This window comes from Tympanuchus pallidicinctus, unplaced genomic scaffold, assembly GCF_026119805.1.
Source record: "Tympanuchus pallidicinctus isolate F22 unplaced genomic scaffold, pur_lepc_1.0 scaffold22, whole genome shotgun sequence".
In the NCBI taxonomy this organism is placed as follows: Eukaryota; Metazoa; Chordata; class Aves; order Galliformes; family Phasianidae; genus Tympanuchus; species Tympanuchus pallidicinctus.
This window is the reverse complement of record NW_026294739.1, coordinates 33,701,430-33,722,055: the sequence shown is the minus strand read 5'-3', so window position 1 is coordinate 33,722,055 and position 20,626 is coordinate 33,701,430. Positions and strand designations below refer to the sequence as shown.

General features: G+C 36.5%; 1 long non-coding RNA gene across 2 annotated transcripts in view; it reads right to left on the bottom strand.

Moving 5' to 3' along the window:
• The window catches only part of LOC128082448 (uncharacterized), a 366,886-nt gene that overhangs the window by 100,918 nt on the left and 245,342 nt on the right, over positions 1–20,626 (bottom strand). The window contains exons 14-16 of one of the 2 annotated variants that reach the window (XR_008207676.1): positions 20,217–20,264; positions 13,572–17,891; positions 12,156–12,255 (exon numbers count right to left, since the gene is read on the bottom strand). This is a non-coding gene — a long non-coding RNA (uncharacterized LOC128082448). The remainder of the gene's footprint in view (positions 1–12,155; positions 12,256–13,571; positions 17,892–20,216; positions 20,265–20,626) is intronic. The other variant, XR_008207677.1, reaches the window with a different exon arrangement.

Sequence of the window (20,626 nt, the reverse complement as noted above, 5' to 3'; positions counted from 1 at the left end):
AGGGGAACAAGGTCATTCAGTGCTTGGAAGACAGCAAAGTCTGGTTCACACATCACTTTCTGATGCGACATCCCTATACCCCAAGAAAAACCAAGATCATTTCAGCCATACATGGTCAGGCAGTTTGCCAGGGACACATCCTGTCGCTAAGAAGGGTATCTGACCTTGCTCAAGTACCACCACTGGAACACAAAGAGACAAAGACCTGCAGGAGCACACATTTCTGGAAGTTGAGAACACAGCAAGTTCTCTGTGAGGTTGCTAGGAAGTCCCTGCTCCATTTTGTGGCTGACCTTTCCTGCTTGAGCACACGTGATGCATTCTGCTAAACAAAAATCTAAATACAATGGTCATGCATCTTTATCTACTGACCTGCTTGTTCACATCAGTATTCCCAGCGTTACAGAGACAAGGCAGATGTCTGTGTGAACCACAGATATCCCTGGCTAGGCAGAGTTCCTGCTGAATGCTAATCCTGGAAAAGATTCTGCAAACAAGGGCCCAAAGTTTGCATTTTCCCTTGAATCTGCCTGTTGTAGGAAAAGATACAGTCCGTGTTCCTTTGCAGATATCACCACTGCATTCTTTTGAAGGACCATTTGAATGAAGAACACAGAGGTAGTAGTCCTCATCCACATGAGCGGCAGAGAGGAACAAGGGACCCATTCTGTTTACCTTTATTCTACATATAGAACTTGATTCTATAGGAAGATTTCCTGGTTCTCAGGTACTTTGAAACAGAACTTGGCTACAATAGTTTGTATTTACATTTCTCTTCTAGAAGTTTTTTGCATTAAATGGTGGTCTTAAGAGGGTCAATTAAATCTGAACAGACTCTGAAGCATTTCACATAACTTCTCAGTAAGAGAGGTTGTCTCTATTGACAAGTCTGTGTCCAGTCTGCTCTGAACTCTGAAAAAAAAGGGGACTGACTGTTTGAAGGTAGCATCAACTTCGACTCAAGTAAGCTGGCTTCTATTTATATACATCTGCTAAGTTGTATGCAAATATTTCTTCCTGTTTGTTGCAATATTTTTTTCTATTCTCATAATGGGGCTGGCAGTCCTTGGGATGTCATTAACTGCAGGACTACATGATCATCAGAACACTCTCACCTTAAGGCCAATTGTTTATATTTGACAATATATTTAGTTCAAATATTTACGTGTTTTACAAGTCTCTCAAAGCCCGTAGCTCCATTTTCCCTTTTTCCTCAAAATCTGATGAGCAAGGCAACCCAGGCATTCCCTGTTCCCAGCAAGAAGGACATGAGTGGACCCTGGTACAAGTTAATATCTTTCCACAGAAGGGATAACACTTTTCAGACATGGTCCTCTTACCCATTGGAATTGATGAGGCGGGAGCCAATGAGATGAACTGCAGAATTAGAGAAGTCATAAGATGAAGAAATAAAATAGAAACCCTGAGTGAATCTTCCTCTGCTCAAGTCTTGACATCTGACAGAAATAGTTTACTTTATTCAGTGCTTCATGGTCACCCTTCTTGGACCAAAAGTTGCAGTTGTAGCACAACAAAATGAGGATATTTGGGTCAGAATGGCCAAGGTAGAGTATAAATTTATGTGGTATGACTGCTTCTTGCAGTGGGAGCACATTTATCAGTACTGGAATAGTCTGACCTGAATGACCAGGGCAGTGCCTTTGCGGTAATGGCCATGGGAAATTGTTCAAAGGGAAAAAGAATGGCAGCAAAGGAGGGAAGAAAGTTGTTTTAAAAACAAAGGTCAGAGGTCTAAAAAGATTGAAAGATAGAAAATCAGTATTTTATAATCGTTAAAACGGCAATGGTTAAAACAAAAGAGGTGTTATATGATTATAGAGTTGGAGGATCACGAACACCAATTACGGGTGAGAACCTAAGACAAAGGAATTCTGCTGAAAACAAAAATGGGATTATAGCATGTGGAAAACAGAGGCCACTCAGAAAAGAAAGATAAACACGGGAGGAAATTTGGCAGAGTGTTGTAAGAGAAAGAGATAAAATGAAAAGCAAGAAATTACTAACTCTGAAGATGACAAGCAGATGATATTACATCCTGACTTAAAGCCTATATTAAAAAGAGTTAGCAGACATCCTTTCCAGGTCCACAGAAGGAAATTTTCTATCTGTTTTCAGCTTGACTTCCCAAGGCATTGTGCCTTGAACTATCCAAATCCTTTCCTTTCTCCCTAATCACTTTTGGATTCATTGCCCTATCTGACACAGCATAATTAGAGGTAATTATATCCCTGCAAGTTTCATGAAAATTAGCAGTATGAGGAAAGACTAATATAGAATCTCTACTGTACGTAAAGGCAGATATAATGCTACCTTGCAGTTAGCAGAAGACATCCAGGCATGCAGCACATGTACTGCTCCTGTCTGGTCACAACACCGCTATCTCCTTCTCAGTCATGGTGTGGTTATCAGAGAACATAAAGGATGCTTTCCTGGGAAGCCAGACTTCATTTTACCATGAAAACATCTTGACGTTCTGTTTAAATCTGAAGTCTTTAAAGTACATTATGATTTGAGAGTGCTACTTCAGATGCAAATAATAATGAGGTAGAGCTCTTTTGTTTGCCCGCTAGAATTCTAATCATTCTGACAATATGGTTTCTAGCTTACTTTTGTAAACTAGAGATTATTCAAGAGAATTTACTCTTGATATAAATAAATGAGAATATAATCTCAATGTTTTACATGTATCAAAGCTTGACAGGGCAAAAATTTACTAGTTGCCATAAAAGCTCAATGTAACCATTTTAGAATTCAAGATAACTTTTTTTTTTTTCTTAAAAATTAGCTATTTGATCAATTACTTAGCAGAACCTGGAAAAAAAGCCACCAAATTCTTCAACATTCTCAACTTTTGTCCTATGCAATAAACACTCTCATCAGTGTCTAAAAATGATTCATAAAATCTCAGCAATTATAGAGAGGCATTTTTACATAAGAAAAAGAGCATAATTATTTGTACAAAAACATGAAAATATTGGAGATGCATTTTTGCTGCTCAAAATACAGCAATTATCATTTCTAGTGACAATGTGTGTAGAGTGCAAAATATAAAAAGAAAAAAAGAATTAAGATATCTGAAAGATCTCTACTGTAAAGAATCATGTTTACATTGGAATATATTTATGACACAGTTTAACAAATACCTTTATTTTCTTACTAAAACAACATTTTATCCACATGCAGATAAATGTAGGTCAAGTAGGATCTGAAATGAAGTTAAGAAATTCTCAAGCACTGCCTCTCAATATTTAGTAACACAGTCAATAAAAAAAGAAAGACAACTCTGCAGGAGAGCAACAAACCCAGACTTAACTATGACATGCTGTCTATCTCATGCATAGACATACTGTGTTCAGACTTACTATAAGTAAAATGAACAGTATGGAATATGTGTTGCAGATGGATCACTTGCTGAGCAAAGCTTTCTGGCATACACATACAGAGGTAGGAGCCATTCACTATGGTTCAGATGTGAAAGAGAAAAATAAGATAAAAAAAAGTATTTTGTGCATCCATAATGCAAATTGTGATACCATCTAGCTTTTCTGGACAGCTCAGTTTTTAACAATGTTAATTAGTAAGGCTTTATAAATGTGGATGACAGTTATCCAAATTCACTGACAATTTCAAATGAGGGGCTCATCATTAATCAGCATTACAACACAAGGGTGCCCTGCTTGAGGCTCTACCTGGCTGGTGAACAGTTGAAGAGAAAACAAGAGGTTTACATCAGAGCTATCCATAGATCTCAGCAGTTAATAGATGATCTTCACAGGTAACGCTTTCTCATTTGAAATACATCTTCACTGGTAGAGCAACAGCTTGAGTTTGATGGATATTCTTACTGCATTCCGAGGTGTGAAGAAAAGGCCTGAACTGTGCATATGCTATAGAAGACAGTTTTCCCTACTACTTCTGGTGGCTCATTGTAGCTGTTACAGCTTTGTTCACAACCTTTGCACTCCATTATGTCTCTTGAAAATACAGCATTTCTTAGACTGGTTGCTTTCAAATAACGTGGTGTTTCTGCTCTGAGGATATTCTGTAAAATGACATTTGACTCAGTTTTTCTGTAACTCCCAATCGTGTTCATTTTACATAAGTAACTGTGCATCCAGCCTCACAGCACAACCTAACACTCAAGCTGGTTATTTTCCTCATCTTTTATTTTATGGCTATACCCCCAGCTAATTCCTGGGTTGCTCCAATGTAACTGCTTTTATATCCTTCTGCAGAAAAGGCAAAGAATGGATATAATCCATCTTGCCCTACCTTAGTTGTTTTGTATCTGCACTTAGGCAGGAATATAAATTAGTAGAAAATAATTTTCATGATGAAATAAGCAGTTATTCATGAATACAAACATCTAGAGGGAAGGTTGCTAACTAGCATTTTTTTCACAAACTGTAAGAAGTTACATTTCACTTCAACGTCAAAAAGAATTGTGTAATCTGTAAGAAGGTCATTTGTGAGTGAGAGACGTCCCTTATACTGCAGGCAGGAATGACTGACAGTATCTTTGGCATAAGGAATCTGAAAGCAACTTAAAGCAGAGAGTATGAATGATAGCTTGACACAATCACATCTCTACAAAGCAGATTCGATCTAAAATCCCCTAGAACATCTTCATTCTTCAATTTCAAGATTTTCCTTTATCAAATAGCATTTCTAAAACTAAAAAAAAAAAAAAAAAAAAAAGAGAGAGAGAAAGAGAGAAATCTAACCAGGACAATTACTTATCCTTACATGAATCAGTTGTCAAGAGATCATCCCACTTAGATGGCATGACAAATGCATCTTAAAACGAAGAATTTCCAGCAGGAGCTGGAACGGACAGCTTGTACATTTCTTATGTGCTTTCCAACACAAGCAAAGTGAGTCTTTACTCAACTGTTCAAGACATGCAGTATTAGAATTTTTCAATACCAAAACACACTGATTTTAATTTTTTGGAACAAACAGATTTCCTTCTAGAGCTGTTCTAAGTGTCCAGAATCTTGAGAGAAATTGAACAGTCAGTCTATTTTAACAACCTATTCATGCCCTCTCAAAAGATGTTCTGTAAGAACAGAGAATAATTAATTTCCAACAGAAAGGTATTCGCAGGAGACATAATTTAGTAAACAAGTCTGAAATATATGCAAGGTACAGTACATAATACAGATGTCTATTACGCAAATAGATAAATTGTTAATTTTTCTGAAATAAACATATTTTAAATTTAATGTTAAAGTGCTCAGTCCTTCATTCTCACTAAAGTCCCATCACCCTACAGCTTTTAGTGAACTTGATATTTTATATCTACGTGACTCTGAATCTAGACTTGGTTATTTTAGCATCAGTATATTCCATGCCAAACAATACAAAATCTCCTTTGCCTCAGAGCTCAGTATTTTCCTCCGGTTCTTACATATTTTGCATCTTTCCTCCTAACATTTAGGAGAGAACCAGCTGCCTGGAATGTCATTCAGTATAACTTTAGATTATAATCATTCAGTTGAGCACACATCTGTATATCTACCATACACAGTTCTTCCAGATGTTCTTATATTGCTTTACCATATAGCAATTAAAGCAGCATTGGAAGTAGATCGTCACATATTTATCTTAAACAGGCTACATACTATCAGGTCAGCTGCACCCATTAATTCTATGTCCACAATAAGAAAGAGTAATATCAGTCCTTATAGACCGGCTAAAACGATCTTAGTCAATGGCTGAACAGATGGCACTGTGTGTATAGACTCTTCATGGCCAACATTTCTAGCATAGTGTCTTGCCACTAATAAGACACTGGCACAGCTTTAGAAGAACATGATGTTCTGTCATATTTCAAAACAACATTTCCACTGTAAAAAAAAAAAAAAAACAGTAAACAGATTTTCAGATTCCAAAAAGAATATCAGCTGATCCAGAGGATCCAGCAGCAGCAGCATTGGATATTTCTGTTGTCATTTCCATATGGAATTTAATTGCAACGTTTTGTCTTTTCTACTGGAGATAGAATTTCCTATTGAATTGTTGTTATAGCATTGACAACCCAGGTGTTCAGTTTTATTTTTTTGCTCTGAGAAAGCACATGGCTTCAGACTTCTATTCTGAATTAACATCTCAGGAATCTACGAATGGATTGATGTTGTTGTGGTTATGCTAACAACCCCTGACACTTCACTTTGGAATGTAATACTAAAAACAGCAGTTGCCATTATTTTTCTTAGTTGATTGAAGAATGAGATACATTCCCAAGGATTTTTTTTTTAAATGGCAATTACAGTTATTTTGCCATGCTAGACAGCATTTTAGAGCAGCACTCATCTGCCCAAATACAGATGAAGCTGTCTGCACCTGAGCTACTTGTGCGGGCTCCTTTTATAGTCAGTGGAGAGAAACAGGCACTTTTAGAGTGCAATTGATCTTCTCTTAAGATTGACAGCTACACTGTAGACATCTAAAGTTGGATGAGATTAATAGTGTCCCCAACATTTACTAAATTATGCAATATTCTATATAAATAGAAGACAAAGCCTCTTTCGTAAAGAGCTTTCATCTTCAGTCAATATATTTCCAGAACTGAGCATCTAAATTGCCTGTCTTTGTCAAGTGCTTCCCTTTGACGTTATTCCATAAGGTGCACTCTGGTTTTCCTGGACAACACACAGCACTCTTTACTTTCAGGATGGAGAACAGAAGAATTCAGAAAAGAGCTTCTTAGAATTGCTTTTCCAGAACTGTGATCAGAAACTTTTTGGAAAGTTTGGGTTCATTTTCATTTGTTTGTTTGTTTAAGCAATGATTTGTATTTTGTCAGATTTTGAAGGTGAGTTTGAAAACCAAGTACTGCAAAGTAAAGTTGTAATGCTTGTTTGCAACAGCCTACTCTTCCCACATATGCTGATTTCTCTGTGCAACAGCAAAGCTAAATAGTGGTTCCTCCTCTTTGCTGCTCAGTGACAGGCATGCCTGTTCACAAGCACAGAGATACATGTGAACCAGAAACATTACTCGTGCTATTTTCCAATCTACGGAGAGAGCTCTGAAGAGGTCAGAATCACCGCAAAACACAGTATTGATGATAAACTGAAGGTGAATATTGTCACTACTCTTCCCTTTGCTTACAAAATTAAAATTCAAGGAGTAGGCACAATCTGACTTTTCTAAAGCAACAGACTCCTTTTTGAAGAGGACAAAAATTGCATCTACACTTACATAATGCTCAATTAAAACATAGGAAAACTTTTTTGTTCCTTGCTTTGCTGTAACCAAATGAAAAGCACATTCTGGATAATTGTAGCAATCCAACATGTCCAACAGTTTGTTTATAAGACAAAATTATATTTTATATATTACTATAGCCTGAGATTTTCGGATGAAGCAAAAACTAAAGTTTGTAGTACTGCTAAATTAGGTATGGATTTGTGATATATTTATCTTAGATTTTAGCCAAAGTACAGCAAGCAGTGTCCATATTTCTAGGCAGTACCTGAATGACTACAGCAATTACAAGATCACTTAGAGGTGAGAGGTGAAACTCATAGCGTTTCTTTTAATATTAGAGACAGCCATCTCTCTCAAGGTTCTGCAGCTCAGTTTTAAGAAAAATTAAATCTAAACTTTTGCCTGCCTAATCTTAAGTGATCAAGCAAATTGAAACTCACTGGTCTAGAAAAAAATCACAGCAGTATGCAAAATCCCAATAAGGTTTCTAATAGCCACTTCCCATCATAAAATGAGGCAACATTTGAAATAACACCAGACACAAGCTGCCCTTTAAAAACTTTGCTCTCATAGAAATGCCTTCAGGAGGTTTTTAAACAAATTTTGATTATTCCAAAAATTAAAATTTTGCACTCTATAACTTTGATGAACTAGTGCATACAGAGACAATCAATATGCTATCTATTACAGCGATGAAATCTATGTTCCCACACAAAAGCTTCTCTTTCTGATAGGCTACCGATCCAGAATGGCAACTTCCAGATGAGTTATCTACAGCACACTGAAAAGTCTGTTCTTACAGATAGAGGAGTAACTTTGACCAGAAGCACACCAGGTTTAACGAATCAGTTCAGGACAAACCTAATTTGATGAGCTAGATCTAGAAGTTGAAAGTAAATTATCCTATTGAATACAAGGTATCATAGCTAAAACACTCAATCTGATAATTAAAGTATCCATGGTAACAATGGCAGAATAACATGTATTCATACTTCTCAGGTAAAATAGAGCAAAGCTCTGTGTTTTTTTTTTAAAGAATTTTTCCTACCTCATATATCCTGTCACTGGATAACTAGTCTAAACAGAACATTCGTCTTTGATACATATAATCTCTTCAGTGCATATTTAACTATTCAAATTTAGCTAACATACTATTTTTGCTAAAATATAAAGCAAAACAAGATCTCAGTCACAGCCACAAAATCTTTTTTAATGTATTCCTTGTGCTACTTCTGAATATTAATAAAAATTAATAATTAATTTTGCCTTTGGCATTGCAAGATATACTAGTTTTAATTAGTGTACTGTACTCCTATACAATTAAAAAATAATTGATGTCCACACTTATTGGCGGTCTCTGTGATCTCTTTTCCTGTTGTTGTCAACAAATGCCTCAAAAAACAAGTTCAAGAATGTTTTGCTGTCCACTTGATTTACACACCAAAAGTAACAGACAAATCTTTTATGATGAAACAGAACAGTTTTCTGTTTAAATTATACACAAGTATATTAACTAGAAAGAGAAAATTAAAAGCTGATGGCTCAAAGAAATAATGGAAAGACTATCAAAATGTTTAGTCTCCCAACATATTTGCCTGGAACGTATCAGTGGGTGACAGAGTATTTCAACTTAAAAGTAGTGGCCATCTTGTATTTGTTATGTCAATCCTATCTAGCATTTAATTTTGATGTCCCTCTTGATCAGTTCCAGTTATTTAAATTCAGCATATCATGTTACTGTTTTCCTACATCATACTAATTGTACTATGAACTACTTTATTATATAACACTAAAGTCGCTCTCATTCTGAAAAAATGAGTCAAAGAATTAAAGTATAAATACCCACAGGAGGAAACAAAAACACTTCCCTTCGTTGTATTTGCATCAGAAATCTTCAATAAATAGTTTTCTTTATTGCAACCATTAAAACAAAAATACTGATTCCCAGAGTGTAAATTCTCCAGCAGTTATGAAACACACACAAAAAAAATCATATGATAAAGGACAACTCAAACACAGCACTCCTTTAACCCAGAAGTTCCTGCTTGTTGCTTGAATCTAGGTCAAAAAGCGTACCCAGAAGAGACATTTTGGAGCATGACAAAAAGCTAACTAGAAATAGCTGAGCTTATTTTTTCACTATCGTAGTACTACACATACCTAACAGACTGTCATATGACAAGAGTTAGATAAACAAATAGAGTAAACAGAAGAACAGAAAGGAATTAGACATCAATGGAATAACAATGTACATTTTTTATTTCATCATCTAATCCGCATACTTATAGAGTCGTGAACATGAAAAATCATCAACTCAGATATTTATGCAATTAATGCTGCTATCATGATTAACGATCTCAGTGGTCATTTTAACTAAAACTGGATAGTAAATCAACTAACCTATTTAAATACATATCACTGAAGAACCGAGATCATTACAAAGTCCATTCTTATTTCTGAGGATTTTTCAAAGTTATTGCCCAACAACTTTTCTGGCACTAAGCACTAAGTCAATGGCTTGCCTCAGTTAAAGTAGATTCAGCTGGCTTCCGTTTATGCTTCAGACTGGAAGTAAGTCAGCCAGTAAAATCATTCTACAACTTCATCTGCACTTTCAGAAACAGACAGATGACCTATGGCTCCTGCCACTGTAACACAGGCACATACAGCTAATTTGTGGTAGGTGAACAGTTGCACTAGATGACTGCAGAGGTCTTTTCCAACCTTTATGATTCTAAGCATTGGATGGTTCCTTCCAAAAGCAGTACATATGCACACATGTATGCAAAAAGGCCATAGAAAGGCTAAGGTCAGTGTGAATGGAGAATTAGTGGGAACGTCTGGGTGTGGAAGCACTAAAGAAGAAAACATCAGGAAAGAGTCTCTCTTGAAAGGCCTCATATTAATCTACCAGCGTTGGAAGGCCATCCAGACCTATGAGAACTAATCCTCAAATTCACCACAGACTCTCCATGCTTCTCACAGCATACACCCTCATCTCCTCCATGTCATCTAACAGCCCTTTGCATGCTCTAGGAGAGCTCTGACCTAATCACAACCTTACATTCAAAGTTTTGAGATGCTGCTATGACAGGATGAAACTCCAAATGTTCCAACTGAAAACAGCTGCTCCACACCACTGCTGCAAAAAAAGTGCTCCAGCAGTTTCACTATGTGGATTTGAGCTAAAACAGAGCAAGTAAGGGCTATTGCTTACAATTGCTTAGAGCTCAGTAGTTAAATGGGCAGGGCCTGGAGTCTCGATGTGCATTTTATTAATTCTGGCTCCCCTGCTGAGCTCAGTTACAGCCACAGGTCACTGCAGAGCAAGTTTATCAGGCAGCACTTCAATGACATGAGTGGAAGTGAAGTCTTTTTAACAGATTCCTTGCTCTGCACTTCTAAAGTTCTTAAGAAATTTCAACTGACTAAAAGGTATTACAGGAAGAGGGACAAGAATCACTAGTTCGTGTACAACCAGCTAACCAATAGCTGAAACCTCATTCTATCTATCAATAATGTGGTAGGCCATAGAAACACTAATTCTGCTCATATAAAATTTTGTAGTACATGCAGACTTTTTAAACTTCCACAAATTTCCACCAATTTGAAATTTCAGTATTTACAAGCACTGTTTTTATTGCATTGAACTGGTTACAACTGGGACAAATCAGAACAATAACCCAATAGATAAATGAGCACTGACAATAAATTTCCCTTTTAACTTTCCTCATTACCCTTAGCTTAGGGTAGATAACGCAATAAATGAAACCCCAAGACAACTACTGCAGAAGGTCTCACTACTCCAGCCAGGGCTCCAGATGCTGACAGCTAAGAATTCTGAATGTAAAGTCCTTCCCTTCTCCTCATCATATATTTCTTCTCAACCCTTCCACAAAGACAGTCCTGAACAGGATGCTTTTGCCATTTTATTTATGTGAACTTTCATGACATGTCATGCACCACATTCATAGCAATCACTGACAGATAGTTAAGTTTCTAAGGGGTTACAGAAGAAACCATTTTCCACCAACTGTTCTCTTATATGCCAGGATAAAATATACCTCGTGGACTAAATCTTTTACCGCTTGTATCCTGCCAAAAAGTATGGGGTTTGTTTTCCAAATGAAATTCCATTAGCTATTCCTGAACTATGGCAGAATAACAATTCCAGCATTAAAAAAAAGTATCTAACCACAGGTAATTGAATTTGTCTCAATCTTGAGTTGTCTTCTGGAAACATGACATCAGAATAGACCATTTGCAACTGTATGATATGTCAGGGTCACAGAAGAAAATTTTCAGGGTGGCTGGGATGCTTTAAGCATGGATATCGTCTTTGTAGATGAACTCATACACCCATTAGCTCATATAGGTTACACTCTAATGAAAAGCCATCAGAACTCAGAAGTTATTCCAGAATTAATCATCACTTTTACATCACAATGTGCCTTTTCAGTATAAGTGCAGACGTAAAAACTAAAATTATTCAAACTAGATTAAGTGTAAAACAACATTATTTTATCTGTATATTTTTGTGATGTTATATAGTGGCTTTTTTTGTTGCTGTTGTCGCTGTTGTTTTGAACACTTCATCTATGCAACCACTGAGGAGTGAGAAATTTTATATTAATTTGGTGTAGATAATGAATGTAAATAGACCATGTATGTTTTCACCCAGGCATGGTAAGAAGCACTTTTCCTCTAAGTATTGAACACACAGCAAATTTAAGTTTTTTTATATGCTAGTACACTGAGTTTAAGCCCTGAACAACTGAGAAAAAATTAAAATTTTAGCCAGGCCATAGTAAAATCAAACCTTGTTGGTGTTTGTACTTCATCCTTCCAAAGGTATATTCAGCATTCCTATCCTCACAAACCAAGGAAGATCAAAGCTCATGATTTCCTTTATGGCTTACCTTAGTACTTCACAGTTTCTTTGCTGCAGAAACCATGCTGGGAGCAGGAAAAGAAAGACAGCAGCAGTCTGAGCTTCTGGAATAACCACTATAGATGACTCTAGGAAGAACAGAAAATACATGGGTAAGCTATCCTGCTTCCCAAATTCTGCTATGATCCCCTGTTCTCATAGCTTGGAAAGAAAACTGGATTTTCTCCAAGGCTAGACAGGTGGCAGGGAAATATTTTTTGGTTAATTACCTCAGAATGCTGGGAAAGGTGTGCTGCTACCTCATGTCTGCCTTGCGCTACCTCACACTGGTAATTAAGCTGATCAGTACTGGTACATCTACCCACCAATCAAAGCTGAATATGAGGGATATTTTGAGGAAACAAAGCATTAAACAGCATTGAATTAAGAGTTTGGGTAATCAAGATGGCACATGTTCCACTTGAAAAATAAGGTCAACCATTCCAAAAGAGGGACAGCTGGCATGCTGAAAGTCAATCTTAACAACAAGGATTGTGTTTCTTGCTTTAAGAGTCACAGTTGGGGCCTCCATGCAGGCTTGTAGCTAATGAGTTGATAATATCTCCTTCAGAAGAAGGGAAAAAGGCCACTACTCAAATTCTCCTTGATTCTTCTTTATTTGGGATGTTGGCAAATCCAAGTTGGCTTTAATATTTATATAATGACCAGTCTTCCCAGTGGTGGATTCAGTAACAAGCATGTTCAATCCAGTCTTAAATTAAACAGAGCTGTATAAGTAAAAAATTGGAGACTATGTAAGTGTGTGTGTTTATAGCATTGCAGAAATCTTACTTTTTCTGAATACTGGACCAATCCTTCTTATTGTGACATTCCTAAACACATCCAAATTTAAACGCTATTATTTTTAATGCACTATTTTCTGTAGGGAATACAGGAGCAAAGTTGATTTTGTATCATTAACAACAGAAAAGAGAGATTTTCTGCTATCAGTACCGCCAGAAAAAAATGCAGCCTCATAAATTTCTGTAAAGAACAGTATGAGATGCACTCTGTATTTCTTCACGAAAATAATGTGCTACGTTGTCAAATCCACAAAAATGTAAAAACAAGAACAAAGATGAAAAGTTAGTGAATCTTCTAATATTTTCTAAGGTAGGATCATTTTGCTCAAGCACAAGTATATGCCTGACACTTAATGCTTAATTTACCTGCAATTTGCTGCAAGTATTTGTGGAAGCATGTGTATGCATGCAAGTAGCCAATTTAGAGTCCGGGATTTGCAGTGAACTAGTTACATATTTTCAGTCATTTTTACTATACTCTCTATCCATAACATGAATTAATTACTGCACCAAATTAGGCACACAATTAAGCATGCAGGCTTTTATAAAACTATCCCTTAACTTCACTTTATCTGAGTAGCCTAGCTTTACAGATAACTTACTATGCAAGATATTTCTAGAAACAGGCTGCTTCAGCATACTGGGCCCAAAAATTTAACTGCAGAAGACCTTAAGAGTAATAATCAGTATTAATTGTACTATTCATGGGAATTTTTAAAACATAAATCAAACTAATAGATTGCACAATTTATAAACTAGTACTCCCAACAAACTTTATTCCAGATAAATAATTGCTTACACTGCTCTTTAAAGACACATTCCTGCCAAGTCTGAGTTAGACTCAAACCTAAAAATAAGTAACTTTAGAATTTGCTGAATTCAGATTTTTTTTTTTTTTAATGCTACAAAAGTAATGAAAGTGTAAAGATGGCATGCTGATATTGGAGTCCAATTCTGACCAGCAAAGGTGATACAGCTTGAAATGCTTCTAGACTGATCTTCTAAAAAAAAATGAACAATACAATGAAATACATTATACGAGGTCATTAAGCCTATTAAAGTCATTCATCAAACAGAAAACAGATCTTTTGATTTTCAGGGAAATACTGAGACTCCAAACATCCCTCTGCAATCCCTTTCATCATTTCAGTAATTTTCAACATGAGTCCGTTCTCATCTGAGTCCGCAGTCTGCTCCTCCTCCTCCTCCCCCACTTCTCCTCTAATAGTGTTCAGAGAGAACTTCAAGATGTGGGCTAATGGAGCTGGCATGGGTTGGAGTTTAATATTGCATGTGCTTAACTTTTTGTGCAACTGACCAACATGACATGTCTAACTGTATAAATGGAAGTTTTATGGTGATAAGATCAGTAGTTACTGAGATATTTATGTGACATGCTGACAGATATAAAACTACAAAGCTTGCTTTTATGCCTTACATCCTCTAGAAAAAAAAATAAATACTAAGATGATGGGTCACTTTGAAGAGAATTTATTATCTAAATTACCTAATACCTGGCTAAGTTCTAATATGCAAGATGAAGTCTCAAAAATGCTATTAAAACTATGAACTTTAATTTCAGGAGATCTCAGTATTCTCTGCCAAATGGGGCACGGTACAGCCAGTTTGCTTGTCTCACTCTGTCTCTAGATCATGGTGCTGTCATACAACCAAAAAGGAGAATGATGACAAAAAACAGAAAAGGCACAAGATAATCTCTCTCCCATTTTTACACTATGTAGGTTTAGGTCTCAGGGAGATTCTCATCGCTGCTGGGTGGAGGAGTAAGATTATCTCCTGAGAGAAGGTCAAGATTAAAGAAAATACATTATTCTTGTGTGTGTATAAGTATACACACATATATAAATATAATCTCTGGATGAAATGATGGAGTCTCTTTTACATTTTGATCTGGGAAAACCAGCCCCAGAAATTCTTTCAGAAGATGCCGACATTTCCTGCTGCTAAAAAGCAGCTCTCCCCCAGGCTGTGCCCACTGCTGGAGCTAAAAGCCAGCTCCACCTCCTCTATCTGATGTGAATGTTAGTTCACACACTGAGAAGGTGGGCAGCTGCAGCAGTCAGCACAAGGAACAGCCTGGTGGCAGCAAAGAGGGGAGAAAAAGAAAGACAAATATTAAAACAAGAATTTATTATTGTTTTTACTTTTTTAAGTGAGGGAAATTTGTAGGCAAACATAAGAAAAGAAAACATAGGAAAAGAAAACTTCACTTCAGGAGACACAAATATCAGGCAGCGTACAAAAAATTCTGACCCTGAAAACAGTATAATGCAGAGAACAAAGGAATAAGCAGATCAAGGGAAATTGGAAACTAAGTGGGTTGCTCCAAAAGTAATGCCTCATGTTTATTTCCATGGGAACTACAACAGATACAAAGAGCACAATAACACTATTTGATAAAGCAAATTCTCAACTACTAAACACAGTTTTTCAGCATAGTCACCACCATTATCTGTGCATTTTCATTAGCATGCCACACTCGTAAACAAGTCTGCACTGGCAGAGGTGACACACTGTTGCTGTCACCGCCATTGAAATGCATCACCCACCACTTCACCATGCTGAAATCCAACTGTTTGGTCTTCACAAGCGTTCAAGAAGCATAAGTAAATGCCAGTGTGTGCCATTTTTTTCCACATAAAGGAATTCAGTTACACTCCTTTCCTACATCCCCACTCCCATATCAGGCACCATGCTGACAGACTGGCCCCCTGCTGGATCTGTAGCACAGCAACAAAATGAAATTGAATATTGGTGGGAAGGTTCAGCCTCTGCTGCCATACCACGAACAATCGCTTACATCATAGGCCAACATAATAAAATAGGAGGCATTACTTTTGGATCAGCCCTTGTACTTCACTGTGCTGTTCCTTTCCCATGGGCTCAGACCCTTCAACATCAGAGAGAGGATGTTCAGTGTCTTTCATCTCCATCTGAGATTCCAGTGGGAGACAGCACACATCTCACCACCCCCTTCCTCACTTCTGTTTCTCCAGCCTGCCTCTGCTCTTCTGTGAAACGTCAGGTAGAAAGGCATAAAAACAGCTCTCAAATCTAAATTAGGGTTTGGAATCAAGTAACAGAAGAGCACTGAGTATCCCTACTACAAATGCAGGGGACCACTGTGTCGGCATGTGAAAACTCAGGCTTTGCCATTTAGAATTTCTATGTTGGAAAGGGAGTGCTGGATCTTTTGGGGAGGATAAGCTTCTCAGTCTCATTACCAATACAGTATATCTGGCATCTTTTTGTATCAGTTTCTTTTATCTGCAGCATCTAGAAGCTCAGACAGAATTACTCCTCCATCTCTAAAGTACTTGTGCTTATAGTTGGAAGAGTGAAATGAAAATTTTCATGAGATGTTTTAGACCTTGTTTAAAAATTAACAGTGTCCAATGGCAAATCCTCATCAATCTCAAAACACTTTTCAGAAGACCTTGTTAACAAGAGGTCTTGTTAACTCTCTGCAATGAATTTTCTGGCACCATCATTTTAAGTTTATTTTGGGTACTGTTAGAGAGAGCTTGCTGGTTGTGCCAACTGACCATGATGATTAATATAATAAACCAAGATTCCTAACAACTCCTCATGTGTCAAGTCAGTGAGCAGGAATATGTCAACTCCTTTGTTTTCAGCTGATGTGTCCACCCAGGTCTGGTTGCTCAGATATTGCTGCCTCACATACACACAAGCATTTAGATAGAACAGAGTCAAATTTAATAGTTGCAAGATAGCTTCATATTTCAATTCAACCAAAAATACTAAATATGTCATTCAATATTTGTTGGGTCTTCAAGACCCCATCACCAATCAAACCACAAAATCTGGTGGCTCTGTTTACCTCTAAAAACAAGAATAGCTATATTCTTATATATAGCTATATAAACTGAAACCCAATCTCACAATATAAAGTCACAGAAATACTGTACTGCTGTCATTGGAGATATGTTGGTGTAAAGATAAGCAGAATCAGAACAGTAGCACTAGCTATATGACACACTTAAATACTGTGGGTTAAAATGATGTACTGAATAAGAAAACAGAATGATATACTGAATAAAAACTAGCTAAACATGCAAACAACAAATCCCCAACCAAACAGAAACCATTTTCCATTTTTCTCTCCTATCCATCACCTTTGCTGCTCATTTCACAGTGACAGTCTTGCTGCCTTAAAACAGTTTTGCAGTTTTGCCAGACAACAGTCTGTTACAGTATACGTAAATGTGATCTTGTTTTGGGGACATTAAGGATGCATGTGACAAAAGAGTAGCAGCATATCAGACACGAATTAAAATCCGTTACTGTATTTTAGTTCATTGATCTACTTTAAGCTTCTCAGTGTTGTCTAATTTAAATAAAACTTCAATTTGTAACAATACTATAAATAGAAGGTAATATTGATCAGAGTGCCACCAGCCTGCTGAACTTTTGTTATCACTGAAGCCTGACCAGTTAATGTTGAATGTTACAATTTATTACTCTGCAAAGTACAATACAACACAATAGCACTTAGATTTATAAACAAAGATATGCTGAAATACTGAAAGCAAATTTAGTCAGCCCAGAATAAGAAGAGTGTTCTGATTTATGGGTGCTTCACAGCGCTATTTCCCTACCTGGGGCAATATTTCATTACTTCTCTGATACAAACACCTGTTAACACTGCTGAAAGACTGAAGAATCTGATTTCTTTTAGGCTCTTTTAAACCCTTAGCAGAACATATGATGTCCATCAGCAAACATTCATCACCAATGTGGTAGATTTTTTGAGCTTTGGAGGATCATTACCAGTTAAGATGGGTAAATGATATCCTAGGAGACAGAACCTTCCTGATAAATAGAAGTAGGTACCCAGCCAGTCGCCTTCTATAACCTTCTTCTCTTTCACAAAATAAAAACTAAAGTAAACATGTTTTTTTAAAAAAAAAAGAAAAGAAAAAAAAAAAAGGCATATTTAGGGTTAAATTCCACGTATAACAGCTATTCTCAGGCAGCAAGCAATAATCTAAACAAAATCTAACATTTTCTCATCATCTAAACAAAAAATATTTAATGACAGGCCTTCTTTTACTCCTGAAGGTGAATTGGTTAAGGAAAATTGCTGGTGTGTCTTAAGGCATGTCCCTGCATTAACCACCCAGGAGGGCAGTGATGCCGCTTCCCACAAGCTACATACAAATCTTTAGCTGAACATGCAGAAAAAAAGGCTCACAATGGTCTCCTCTTGAAGAGTAAGGCCACTGAGATGGCCTTCAAGAGAAAAAGGCATAATGGCAAAAAGGAACTTGGGTTTTGCTCCAGTCTAGAGGAAGAACAACTAGACAAAGGCCTCTGTTCTCAAGCAAGGTCTCTTAACCAACTTAGTCATTACAGGACAGATCTATTCACTAATCAGCAACTTCTCTTTTTCTCTTTAACCAACAGCTCAGCTCTTTAGCTCCTAAACTGAGCAGAAGAGCCACACGCAGAGCACTGATGCCCCTCTTATTTGAACTAGAAAACACTAATGTAAATAAAGTGATATTAACATGCAATATCTGGGAGACATTTTTCTCTGCAGAGCTCAATGTCTATTAGGCTTCAGCCAAAACAAAGGTCAACAGGCAGTAGGACCCTTCTATTCTTTTTCTTTAACAGGGAATATTCTATTCAATGCTTTCAAAGTAGGAGATTCCTTTTTTTTTTTTTTTTAAATTGGGAACTGTAACTAAAACACTGCTATTATGGAAACAATACTGGTTTTTGTTTTCATTTTTAATTTTCCTTAATAAAAACAAGATCTTAGTATCAAATGATTTCTTAAATTTCACTTTGAATAATCCCCTAGATAAAAACATATTGTAACCATGAATTTCCCAAGTTCACAATCCTTACTTTCATAATTCTCCCAGCCAAGGAACTTACATAACAAAATTTTTTATCTTTGCAAATCACCATAACAGTACAAAGTGTGATTTTTTACATAAACTGTTGCAAACATGCCAGAAATAAATTCAAATTCAAGTTTAAATAAATTTGTAATTAATATTCACTAAGTAAAATACAATATGATTCAAACTGTTGCAAGAAAATTTGCAAACAGAAAAGAGGATATATTTACAGGGTATTTTATTCAATAAAAAGTATTCACACCAACCAAATCAAAAGTTTTGGCTTTTACATCCCCTTTTTACTTTTGCAGCTGTCAGGTTCTGGTCTGAATATCACATTTGTTGACACCTTCTGCCAAAGTCTTATTTAGTTTATGGATCCACAACTGGACAGAGGGAAAAAGGGAGGCTTCAGACAGGCTGAAAGATAGACAAGAGCACAGTTGAATAAAGCCAGATCAGGTGAAGAGGAAATGAGATCTGGAAAAAATCAAAAGGCAGGAGGCCTAGGAAAGGACAAGAGCACATATGGGAGAGGATTTGCAGATTGAAGGATATAATAAGGGAGAATGGCAGCTAAGAGACAATGAAATCAGCAAACAGATGAAAGGAAAAAGGACAAGGAAAAAAGAAAAGACAAGGAACAAAAAATAAAGTTCAAAAGTGCTAGAAATAGAGCAGAAGATATTTAACAGAGAACCAGACAGAGAAAGTGAGGGGAAGATACATAATGGAAAATTAAAGGTTCCATTATGAAAAGAAGTCCCTATACCATTCCACTTCAGGATTCCACATCAGGAAGCTATATTTCTTTTTCTTTTTTTTTTTTTTCATTCTCTGTAAGACAGTCCAATATTTGGAATCATTTCAATGCAAGGGCAAAGCTGGTTATAAAAAGAATGTATAGCTGAACCTCCTGTACACTGCTAATGCTAATGATATCCATATTAAACAGTCCGACAAGTACTAACCAGAGTTGTCCTCTCCACTTCTCTGTATATAAACAGAAAGAATTCCATGCGGCAAATAAACACCTCTTGCCATCTGCTGAGAAGCAGCGCTAAGAGTCTTTAAGAGTTCTTTTAATGAAAATCTTTCCAGAGATTCATGGTACATAACATGATCCATCAATGTTGCAGTTTTGCAGTCCTTATTAGAATAGAGACATATGACATGCGGTAGATTCTTTGCCTCCTAAGACCTACGTATGAATTACTGAACACTATAAAAATGCATATTAATTTCTATAATATTTATTAAAAAAAAAAAGCAAACAAACATGCAGGTAGCATGGGCTACTGTATTTGTATGTTAATGCAAAAGCTCATATATTTCAAATGCTTAGTGCAGTACCTCTGAATCCAACGCACCTAAAACAAGGTTGCCTTCCTCTGTACTTTCCTAGTAAAAAGTAGAAATAGCAATAAGTAAAAAATCGTTCTAAGCGCTTATTTTCATTTGAGAAAGAAAGTGGCCTACAACAGTATAAACTCACTTGTTCTGGGTCTTCTATGGGTACAGCTGTACCATCCATAATAATAACCACTCACTAAGTGATGACACCAGTATACAGTATCTGAAATGTCTGGGCATGAGACATGTAATGGAAAACCATCTCTCATAAATAAAAACAGCCAAGAATATATCAAAAAGAAAGAAATGGGTGAATATTTAGATAGTGTTATATCTGCCCAATATGTTAACATAAGTAACAATATCCATTGAGCATGTGCCAAACTGATCAGTTCCTGACTTTGAGTTCT